Source organism: Marmota marmota, unplaced genomic scaffold (assembly GCF_001458135.2).
Source record: "Marmota marmota marmota unplaced genomic scaffold, marMar, whole genome shotgun sequence".
Taxonomy (NCBI): Eukaryota; Metazoa; Chordata; class Mammalia; order Rodentia; family Sciuridae; genus Marmota; species Marmota marmota.
In genome coordinates this window covers 2,517,598-2,529,913 of record NW_026000211.1, presented here as the reverse complement: position 1 = coordinate 2,529,913, position 12,316 = coordinate 2,517,598, and the positions used below count along the sequence as shown (strand labels likewise).

General features: G+C 40.3%; 1 protein-coding gene and 1 long non-coding RNA gene across 7 annotated transcripts in view; one reads left to right on the top strand and one right to left on the bottom strand.

The window, feature by feature from the left end:
• Window positions 1-1,013, bottom strand: part of LOC125612874 — a 19,452-nt gene extending 18,439 nt beyond the window's left edge. Inside the window, exon 1 of the long non-coding RNA XR_007343349.1 lies at window positions 879-1,013. This is a non-coding gene — a long non-coding RNA (uncharacterized LOC125612874). The remainder of the gene's footprint in view (window positions 1-878) is intronic.
• Dlc1 (DLC1 Rho GTPase activating protein) overlaps window positions 1-12,316 on the top strand; it is a 389,714-nt gene that overhangs the window by 344,250 nt on the left and 33,148 nt on the right. The window lies entirely within an intron of this gene.

Here is a 12,316-nt window from a genome sequence, read left to right as displayed (position 1 = left end):
TTTTTTTTCTCCACAATAAGTAGGGCTCTTGGAACCTTGTCCCACTCTGTCCCTGACCCCACCTCCAACGTAAAGGGGCTGAGCCTTTGATCTTTGGGAAAGAGTTACCCTGGCCACAGTAAACCTACCCTGCCGCGTGTAATTTTCTGCTTGTCTGCGGATCCTTATAGCGCACAGTCAGTGGAGGTTGGTGGGATGGCAATCCCGGGTCTGCAGCCTGCTGGCTGGGAGAATCTGAGAAATGACAGGACTCCGCTGTGCCTCCTCCATCTGCAACACCCGGGTAATAATTGCATTGACCCGCAGGGAGGTTGTGAGGATCAAGTGATCTAATACAAGTGAAGTTATTTGTACCGTGTCTGGCTCTAACTTTCAGCAAATTCCCAATTTTTGTTAATGACTGTAGATGGAAACTCCTGCCTAAAACCTTATGGAGCAGAAAAACCGTCCCACCACCCTCTTCCCCATTCCCGATCTTACCCCTTTGAGCCCGACCTTGGTCAGCAAATGAATCCATTGTCGGGATTCAGAAGGTTGTTCCAAGCGGTTGCTGGCAATTTAGAGGAATGCAGCCTTCGCACAACCATCCATTACAAAAGATTCATGAGGATGGCACATATGACGCATTTGGATAGAAAAAAAAAATGACAGCTCAAGAGAAGGCCAAATACTGAATCTCAAATTACAATTTTTTTCCTCCAAATTTTTGTTTGCTGAAGGGATGAAAGAAAATAATAGCCCAACAGATTGCAGCGTGGGGCATGTAAATCTATCAGCAGCTCAAAGAGGTTGACCAAGTCAGAATCCATCTGGACTGCAAGCTGGTCCCCTAGCAGAGATAAGTTCGCAGACCATAAGTGTGCAGTTAATGGAGACACCCAATGCCATCTTGGCGTGCAAATTGCAGCAGATGGTCAGAAGGGTGCCCTGGAAGGCAGCAGCGCCCCCCACCTTTCCCCAGAAGAATTAAAGAACTGAGGAAGGAGGGTCAAATGGTTAGCAGATGTGGGTTCAGAAATTATTTAGAGATATTTTCTGAGAAAATGTTGGTGATTGAGTGTGTTCACTTTTATTGTGGTATGTTAGATTTACAGTGAGGCTCAAGCCTGGGTAGTACTTTTTCATTAGCACTACTGTTCAGAGTTCAAACTGAAGCACAGCAGACTGACTTTATCCTTCCCATCTGTTCTTCAAAGTTTGCTTTTGACAAAAACTGATTTTATTTCAATTCAAGTCGAGTGACTCCTTGCACAAACCAGGTTTAGAAACTCAAGAAGGGAGACTGACTTGTTTTCTCCATTTCACAAAATCAGAATAAGTAGACTGCAACTTAAAATCTTTCTCCAGAATGGATAAGAGTGGTTTCAGTGACTTTTATTGTAACTTCTCAGTTGTAGATCTTATGAGAAACAATGCTCTCTCCTTGAAGATGAAAAGATTAAACAAGCAATTGATTATCATTAATTGGAAGCTACGTTTCAAATTTTAATATACTGGACGAATCAAAAGATCTTCTGGAGCAAATGTGAAAGGCAGTTTGTCCTTAAACCCTAAAGCCTTTCTTTGTTGTTCAGTATTATATAGTTCAAATAACAAAGGCCAAACAAAGTTGAAGAGCATTTTTACATTGCAAGAGGTATTTGGGTTCTTCTGGAAGATGCACCAGATTAATGGAAACATGTTATAATTAAATAGCTATTTCTGTGATGTGAGTTGTGAACTGTACATAGTACTTAAACTCTAATTCATAGATCTAGCATGGGGATCAGAAGGGATATAGTAAGCCCCAATGAGATGCCTTCCAATCAGAGGTTTGGTGAGATTCCAAGAGGTGGTTTCAAATACAAAATTACGTACTTGGTTTCCCTGGGTATCCCCATGGAGATTTTAAGCCATGATGCAATGTTCAAATGAGAGTGGTATTTTTATGACTTAGGGCAGGTAAATATGCAATTTGAAAATATTCAGGGAAGGGTGATTTGGTCCAGAAGAATGGGGGCATCTAAAGTACAGTGAGTGGAGTGAATCAGACTTTTGTGAAGAGAGCCTTGTTCTGGACAGGATGGTCCAGTATTGTAAACACGAGTTTCTCAAGCTTAACTCTCCTTCCTAGCAACAGGAAGACGGAAATGAGGCCATGCAAAAAAAGAAAAAAAAAAAAAAAGATTCTGAAGGGCTCCAGACAATACTTGATCCACCCTGCTATTCACCCTGTATAGCCAGAAGACCTGCAAAAGTAAAAATAACTTCAGATGTTTCCCCTTCCTCCCTGGATATTACCAAATCAGTAGATTGAATTCTCAAAAATTTAGAACATCATAGCAAAACCTGGCCCCATGGTGTGACTGCATATAGACTCACACCAAGCCAAGCCTGTTCTAGAGATTGTAAAATGACTCAGAAAGAAAGATGATTTTCATTTTTAATGTTTGCACAGTCCAGTGATTACAGTGACATGAGTTGGGGTCCAGGGAGAGAGAGAAAGCTGCTTTAATTTCTAAACTCAGTTGTACTTCTTTGTCTCAGAACTCTCTCTCTTTTTTTTTAATTTCAAAATGTCTTTTTTTATTTTTAGTTATAGATAAACACAATATCTTTATTTTGTTTATTTATTTTTATGTTTGCTGAGGATTGAACCCAGTGCCTCACATGTACAAGGCAAGCGCTCTGCCACTGAGCCACACAACCCCAGCCCAGAACTCTCATTTTTAACAGAATCTGCCACTAAAACTCTTATTTGATGTTTGGAGTCTGTAATGCAAAGGAATGATCTCTAATGCATTCAAAACATAAAAAGACATGTTCCTTCTTTATGATGGTCAAAGTCAAGTTTCGATGCCCAACTATAAAGTGTTCATGTCTACTGTGTCCTAAAAAGCACAGTCCCCAGTTCCTCTTTTCCAGGGCTATGCTTTTCTGGAACAGACTTTATCAGTTGTCTGTTTTCTGACTATCACTATTGCGTATAGAAGAACGCAGACCTGAGCCTTCTTCTTCTTTTAGGGTAGACAGTGCCATAGGCCTGAAATATATTTTATAAATACAGGTTGCTGCTGTGAACTAGTGAATCTGTGGTGTTTTCTTTCAACCTTAAATGACAGCAGTCTCCATTTGTCCTTGGGGAATACATATTAAGACCCCCAGTGGATACCTGAAACCATGGATAGGCCCCAAAGTTACGTAAACTCTTATTTTTTTTCCTATGCATATATGCCTATGATAAAGTTTCATTTATAAATTAGACACAGTAAAAGATGTCCAACAACAATAATAAAATAGGACAATTATAACGATGTACTGTAAAAGATTTTTAAGACTTAATGCATTATTTATTTCTGGAATTTTCCATTTAATATTTTCAAGTCTCAGTTGATGGTGATAACTGAAATTGTGGATAACGGTGTACTACCCGTAGGTAGTCGAAGATTCAGTTAGTGTAAAAGGGGTAAGAGTCCCAGCTGAGAGAGATTCTTCCTGTCTTTCAGCACTTTTTCTTTAGGTGAGAGCTTGAGTTATTGTTAAGGATTATCATGATCAATGATAATGATTAGGGACTCCTGCCAGGGTGTTTTAATTAGGTCTAATCTGTCTTAACCATTTTTTCACTAGATATTTTTTTTCCTGGCTGTCATAATTAATGGCAGGCAGGAAGAAAGTCCTGCATATTTAGCTTGTATTTGTTTTTCATATATCTTCACAAGCAATAGTCAGACTTTTCTAGAAGGACTCATACAGAGTCTTTTAATTACTTTGCAGTATGCGGGGCGGAGGGAGGCTTGTGCTCATAGGCAAAGTGTTTTTGCCTCCCGTCTCTGAAACCTATTGAGTGGAGGCACAAGCAGCCTCTGTCTTTAACATTTTGGGGAAAGGGTTCTGAGATAGCCTTTTCTGAAAGTCACCCTCTATCTACTCTACTGAATAATGCTTTCTGCAGTGAAAGTCTTTTAAAAGTATGTTTCTAAGGGAAAAATATTTTTGCAGGTATCACTGAAAACATTTGAATATAGGAAACCCAATTCTTGGGCTCATAGGTAAACTCAAGCCAACCCAGTGGAAATCAGTTTCTCTTCATCACTCAGCCTAGGTTTTTGTTCTGCTGTTAGACTTAGCTTCCCAGTGGACAGTGTGTCCTTTTTCCCTCTTCGAGTATCTCCACTTGGTGGCCTTTTCATGTCTGCATCCCTCCCCCACCAGGAGAAAGAATCAAAAGCTACTTGAAGGCTGAGGTCAGTGAAGCTGAGTCCTCAGATGCCTTTGACACCTCCCATCCACATTTTGTTCTCTGCCCTGCCCCACCTTTGAGTGTCCTGCGGAGAGGACTAGAGGTCTCTTCCTGAAGCTTGTCAGAAAGGCGCCTTCCTCCTCCTGCAGCAGTCTCTAAAGGATGTTTAGGGGACAAAAGTTTTCCACACCCTGAGGTCCTAGCATTTCCCAGGCTCCCAGCACTTAGGGAGCCAGGGAGGAAGAGACTTTGGAGGTGAAATGGCCTGTGACCCATGCCCCTGAACTGCCCTACAGCCATGCTGTTCCCTTTGTCACACTCGAGTGACAAAATAGATAGAAGATGCTGAAACCCTGAACTCATCTTTACCTCCTGAATCTGGAGAAATAGTGACCTCATAGGAGATCTAGTGCTCATACAGCCCTCTTTTTTGCAAATTATATAGCACAGAAAAGGGATTTTGTGTAATGCTTGTGCATTTATGAAAGGAAAAATCCAGAACTTTGCAAAAGCAGCCTGGAAAAGCAGGGCCTCTTCTCTATTGAGAGGTAGCTGAAATGCAGGGGAGTTCAAGGTCATACATGAGCTGAATGAGCCTCAGACCTCTTCCTGCCAGCATGTGTGAGCAAGATGGGGATAGGAACCAGGTGAACATCGTAATGTGTTTGTAAGAAATGATGTATTTGAATTAAATTTTGATCATTAGTGCACACCTGTAAGGGGGCTGGGAGTCCCAAGCTGTTTTTAAAGAAAATAATTCCTTAATTCATTTAGAAGACAGGAAGTGTTGCTTTGCTTTGTTTTTATTTTGGTAGGAGAGATTGAACTCAGGGGTGCCCAACCACTGAGCCACATCTGCAGTCCTTTTTATATTTTGTTTAGAGACAGGGTCTCCTTAAGTTGCTCAGGGCCTTGCTAAATTGCTGAGGCTGGCATTGAACTCGAGATCCTCCTGCCTCCGCCTCCTAAACCACTGGATTACAGGTGGGCGCCACAGTTCCCAGCAGGAAATATTTTTTTATATATACTTTTTGGAACAAAACTGAATTTGTCAGGGACTAGGGATGTAGCTCAGTGGTAGAGCGCTTGCCTATCTTGCATGAGACCCTGAGTTCATCCCCCAGTGCTACCTAAAAAAAAAGCAAAAATACTGAACTTGACAAATTGAATGGTATTTCTTTTTGAGTTTAGACATAGGGAAGGCTGGAAGTAGTTTATACCTTTTTTTTTTTTTTTGCCAGTATCTTCCATTTTTAAATTTTTTCATCAGTCTTTGTTAAGGGAGCTTAATATTTTATTTCTTGATTTTTTTTTTTTTCTGTCACTAGGAACTAAAATAAAAGCAACAGGATTTGTTTTGTGGTGGGTTTTTTTTTTTTTTTTTAGGAATTCCTTCCTATCTCCTTTACTTCTATTCAAGGTTTTTGTAGCACTTTGATTTTCACAGTATTTTATTTTTCCTGTGGTATAACATAGTAGAACTTGGAACAAAAGCCACGTTTTGGGAGAGCTAGCCTAAGTAAAACTGAGCTTTGGAGGACAGATGTGTGCACCAGCCTTTCATGATGGATACAGGTTATTCTAGGCTCGTAGCCAGAATTTTGCCTTGCATAATAAGTTTTAAAAGGAAATGGATTATACAATCTTACAACTACTGCTTTATTTTACAAAAAAAAAAAAAAAAGAGAGAGAGAGAGAGAGAGAGAGACAGAAAAGTAAAGGCCCTTAAAAATATGTTACTTAGAGCTGGGGTTGTGGCTCAGAGGTAGAGTGCTTGCCTACCATGCGTGAGGCACTGGGTTCGATCCTCAGCACCACATAAATATAAAATAAAAATATTGTGTCTGCCTATAAGTAAAAAATAAATATTAAAAAAGTATGTTACTTAGATAATTTCCTTTCTTAAAATTATCTTAGTAGCACTTATCACCTTGAAAGGCTTAAATTATGGAAGCTATTCCAAACTATTTTGCTTAGTACAGTTTGAAATGCATAAGTATTTGATATAGAATACTAGACGTGTGTGTGTATTGAGATAGGAGTGTGTGTGTGTTTGTAAGTGTTCCAAAGGTTTATTTTTATCCCAATGTACTGAAATGAAATAAAAAGATTTGATAAGGCAGTATGTATTTCCTTAATAGTTTATTTTCATTTCAGTTTGAGTAGTAGGCGCCTGTTTTGATTTGTTGGGAGATATTTCTGTTCCTGGAAATAAGTGTATCAGCAAGGAGTGGCTGACAGCCATGTCACTCACAGGCTCAACTTAACACAGAGCTGTTGCCTGTGTGAGAGCAGGATGCATATTTTGATGTAAGCTACTTGGCTTTTCCTGGTTTTTGTGTTAAAACAATACTTTGCAAATGCTTCTACTAAATAATCCTCAAAGAGAATTTCAATTCATTTAATTTCTGCATTGCTAAGGTGTCACTTCATGTATTTGATCCCAGTTATAGACCTGCAGAGTCTGTCTCCAGAGGTTTCCTTCTTTCAAAGCAAAACCATTTATTATGTTGTCATAACATCACAAGGGGGAAAGGGGGCTCTTTTCTCCCCCCACCCTTTTATTTCTAGGAATGTTCTTTACTAGAAAGCAGAATATCTGTCTCCACAACTCAGGGGGGCAGGTAGTTACAAACAAAAACTCCCAAACTTGCATTTCTCATTGGTACTGAAAAATAGTCAGTGGTTTAAACGTAAGGGCATTAGTGAATAGACAAGAAGTGCTGTAGCCAGGGCTGAGGGTTGGGTGGTGCTGGAACCTTCAGCAAAGAACCCAGACTCTGCACCAGCTTCTTTATTTACAAAGAAAAAAGATGCAGAGTTCTAGCTGGGTGCTGCCATGGAAGCCTACGTGATCAATAAGCAAAGTAAAACAAATGCTGAGCGGTTTCTATGCTCTGGAGTGTTTTCCAATATAGATTAAATTTAGTTTGAGGGCTTTGGACACACATGAGCAAACATTTTTGGACTGGTGTTCTCTATACCATGAACATAGCTTTCATGGGATAAATCAAGAAATTGATCCATTAAAAAGCATATTGAGAATTTTAACAGTAAAAACTTCAATACAGGGCTGGGGTTGTAGCTCAGTGGTAGAGCGCTTGCCTTGAGTGTGTGAGGCACTGGTTTCGATCCTCAGTGAAATAAAGGTCCACTGACAACTAAAAAAAACTTAAAAAAAAAAAAAAAACCAACGTCAACACATTTAGTAAAATGGGGACCACTCACTACAGTTTCTGGCAAACTCATTTTTTGAAGGAGGAAGACCATCTCCTTCTAATTGATGAGAAGTCGAGAAAAGTAACAGTAAGGATGGATCTCATTCTAAGGATTGTCTTAGTGAGACAATCCCCTTATATGCCCCTTCCATAATGGGACTAGCAGAATCAGAAGTTTAAGGAATTTACAAAGCCTCTGACAAGCCCAGGTCATGCAGATAAGGGGACTGGTCCACAGAGATTTGTTTTCTTCAGGCTGTGTCTCTGGGCAGTGAATTCTTTCTGGGATTTGTTTTCCTGAGCTTGTTACAGTTTTGTGCCCTTTCTGTGATGGATTATCAAGCATTTGGGACACACAGATGCAAAGCTGTTTTACATCTGGGGAAATAATGGTGATAATTCATTACATAACCAGGTCAGGAGGTGCTAATGTCCACAGTAGGGAGGTAACTGCATTCTCCTTTTGCTGTATGTTACAGTAGATCCTCCTGCCTACCATTCCTTCACAGATGCCTGTGCTTCTTCAGGTCTCACTCTCCTTTACCTGGAATCTCTTCTTCTACAACCCAGTCTTACATACGGATCTTCACCCCTCCTTAATAAAGGCTGAGCACAAATTGTCCAAGAAGGCCACGCTAATACCCCACCATGAGGAAAGAGCAGCTCTCCCACCTCTGAGTTCATACACTTCTTTCCTATGTCACATCACATTCTCCTTTGTATTATCCAGAAGTTCTTAGATTTTGTTTGTTTGGGTTTGCTTTTTTTAAGAAAAAGCAATGCATGGGAATAGTGCATTTCAAACTGGTAACTTGGGTAAAGCATTTCAAAAATTGGAATAGAAAAATGTAAGAGTAAGCTCATACATGGTGTTATTTGAAACTTCTTGCAGTTTTACATATACACATTTGTATACAAGAAAGTATACGTATATATTTATGTACATACACAGATGTGTATGCTAGGCTGTAATGTAAAATTTATTTCTTATTATGGATCCTGATTTTAAAAAATTAAGACTACTTAACTGGAATGAAAATAAAACCAATAGTTTATTGATTAGTATAGTCTTTATTTATTGAGCAGCTGCTCTGCCACAAATAACTATAGGTGCTTGGGATGTATCAAAGAATAAAATAGGCAAAGATACTTGCCTTTGTGGAGGTCACAAAGAGGAAAAACAGAAAGTAAACCTGATAAATAGTGGTGTAGAAAAGAACAGATAAAGGAAGAAAGGGGGGTGGCCCCGGGTGAAGAGGCCAGTGTGGCTGGATCAGGGAGTCAGAGGCAGTGGGTGGCAGATGGGGTGTAGTCAGGAGCAGGGCATGTGGCATTAGGACTGTGGCTTTCACCAGTGAGATGTGAACTCATTGGCGCTGCCTGTACAGGGTCACTTGGGACTTAGCTAACACACGGACCTTAGGGTAGCCCTTAGGAAACTATTCCTAAATTGATGATAGAGGGCCATCTGACACCCTGTACTCAACTGTGAATTACCTTTCCAAGGGGCTTCCTGCTTCAGGGCAGGAACTCAGGTCTATGATTGTCCTGACAATAAATAAATATTAAATGAAGGGACAAGTGAAGGCTCATTGCCTTCACCTAAAAGCATGACCACGCTAGAACACACCTCACAGTGGATTTGGGTCAGCCACTGTTAGGCCACATGACCCAAAAGTCTGAATGAGTGGTTGACCAGTCTCCCAGAAGCTTCCTAACTTTTTTTTTTTTTCAAACCTTCAAAATATGCATCAGAAGATGTTTGGAATTTTTTAAGCACCTGAGGGTAGGAATGCTCCTAGTTGCTGTCAAAATCTTTGCTGTGATTAGATAACTTTAGAGCTTAATAAATACAAAGTGGCATTCTGTTATCTGACTTAGCCCTGCTAGGAATTCATTTTGCATAGATAACTCCTGATTGACAGTCTTTGGCGGTTGTGTGTGTCTGTTGGACGTTTGTTTTTATAATTGCAAAGAGAAAGGGATTCAAGTCACAGTTCTTAATTTCCCTTTTAAGAAAGGAAAATATGAATGTGTTTTCCCTTTTCCTCCTTCAAACAAATATATGTGTGATTCCAGTGTGCAAAAATGAGTCTTTGGGGATGTACAAATGAATAATAAGTGAGAAATCGGTGGGAATTTGTTGGAGGCAGGGAAGAGAACACAGTCCTTGGGGTCAGAGCACTGGGTACACTGGGAACCTTGAGCTTGCATTTGGAGGTCTGTCTTTCAAGAACTGAAGGGACAGCAGAGACCAAGGTATGGAAGCAGTTGGATGTTGCTGAGGAGTTTGGATTCTATCTGAAAGGAGGTGGACAGTCACTGAAGAATGATAAGCAGAGGCTCAACACAGTGAATATAAAGTTCCCTAAAATCAACCCAGTGGTTCAGATTTGTTGGGAGTGGAGAGGTGATAAGGCTTACCAGAAAGTTCTTTTAGTGGACTGTTAGAATAAGCCAGAGGAAAAAGAGTTCAGGACAAAGGACTATGGATTCTCAGTCCTGGCTATACTCAAACTTATTCAGGGAACTCCCATAAAATATCATGTCCAGTCCTCCCTCCAAGGAATAAATCAGAACACCTGCAAGTGGGTGGTCATGGTGTTTTCTAGAAAGACTCCAAGGCAGTGCCTCCTCCATCCAGGGTTGAGATTTCTGAGGTCCATTCAATTACTACAAGCCTTCAAGGCCCTGGTTTGCTTCTCCAGGTGACCCAACCTGGGAAATGCACCAGGTGAATGTGCACTGTTATTAAAGCCATCGTGTCCAGCTGCACGTCAGCCTTGCAAAATTAGCCACAGGAAAAATGATAAGCAGAATCTCCCATCTCATTTGAAGGAATCTGCGACACCCAGGAGAGGAGAATGAGTCTTTGCATCAGAAAGCACCTGCCCACACACAGCTAAGGTAGCCGTAGAAGCAGCAGCTTTTCCATGAACTTTTGCCTACATGTCTGTCATATTTCAGAAAAATCCAAGGAATTGGGGAAGTGCTTGAATTTTCCTAACATTCCTCTAATTCCTTAGAATTGCATTTAAAGAAACAAATTCAGAGCCCTCATGGCAACACAGGCCTGTAGTCCCAGCTTGTCCAGAGACAAACAGGAGGATTACAAGTTCAAAGCTACCTTAGCAACTGAGACCCTGTATCAGAATAAAAAAGGTCTGGGGATGTAGTTTAGGGGTAAAGCACCCGTAGCCTCAATCCACAGTACAGGAAGGAAGGAAGGAAGGAAGGAAGGAAGGAGGGAGGGAGGGAAGGAAGGAAGGAAGGAAGGAAGGAAGGAAGGAAGGAAGGAAGGAGAAGGGAAGGAAGGAAGGAAAATTCAGTATAGCATTTATAAGAGCCCTGGTTTTGGTAACATATTGGGGAAGAAGGGGAGAAACCTGAGTTCCCATTGTGAAGATAGAGCAGAGGGAAGCCAGAAGTAATCCCATCCTACTTATCCTACTTAGACCCCCATCTCTGTTGCTCAGTCCACTGAGATCCTCAGACCTTAGCAGAGTGATGAGGGTCTGTTGGACATCTTCTGCTAACTCAGTGTTGGGGGATAGTGGAAAGATAGAGACATCCCATCATGACAGGAAATATGCAAATACGGCCCAATAGTTACCAGCCATACATGAAAGGGTCTTCTGGACCTCACTCATATAGCATGCAGAACTATTTTGTGAAGGGACCAACAACTAAAGCTGTTTCCAATAAAAATTTCCTGTGTCCTCCTTAACACATGTGTGTTGCTCACTTAGAGAAAAGCCAGGTATAAAAGTTTATTGTATTTCCATTGGATTTTTAGTGTCTAATGACATCTATCCCCAGTGGGCAATGATTTTTAAAAATCATCCTCATAGTTTGCACATCAGCACCACATTTGCTCAAGGAAAAGTCATATCTCAGAGCCTTCCAGAAGTCTCCAGAAGCCTGGGGGAGATGGTAAGGTGACTGAAGTCTTATGTTTGTGGTTTTCATTAATATTTTAAACTTTGTTCATTGCTACATTTTTTTTTAAGGGAAGAACTTGTCTTTCTGGAAGGAACTTGAATTTCTTTGAGTTTTCATTTCCTCTCCTACATTTGAGAAAAAAAAATGTAGAAAGCTCTTTTTTTTTTTTTTTTTTTTTAAGGAGAGATGGTTGCTTGTTTGCCTGATTCATTGGCCTCTTTTTATGTTGGAAATGATATCAGTACTCCACATTTTAGGATCAGTATTCAGAGTAAATGACCTAATATATATTTAGTGCTCAGAATGGGCCTTGCATATATTAAGTACTCAATAAAAGTTAAATTTAAAAATTGATGGAGTTGTCCAGATATCTGGGAAGACTACACATTGGTTGAAGAATTTGTCCTTGGGATGAATGAAATTTGACCTTATGCAGGCAATAGGGCGTTTGGGCCAAGGAAGTCAGGGGATGTGTATGCTCAGTTTACTTTGGCTAGGAGGCAGGAAAACAGGAACTGAAAAATTAGGTTGAATGTCACATAGAAGGCCTTGAAAACCACAAAGAAGTGTTTAGACGTGATTTTCTAAGATATTCGTGAAGGAGAGATGAGATCAAAACTTTAGCTCAGGAATTTTGATGAGCCAGGGTTGGTGGGTAGATTCTTTGAATAGAGGAAAGACTAGAGTTTTTAGTTAGGGAGACTAGAGTCAAAGTCATGACCTGAACCAGAGAGTGAACCTCGAAAGGCGTTCCCTGCCTGACCTGCCTGTAGTCGTGGGTTCACTTCCTATTAAAAGTCACACGTGGATGTTTTTAAAATCACTATTTGTGTTTGATTGTTAATACTTTCCCTTGACCTCTGTTAATTAGAAAGACTAGGACTAAAGTCTCTATATATTCCATTTTCTAAAAAAAAATCTGTGAGAATGTTTT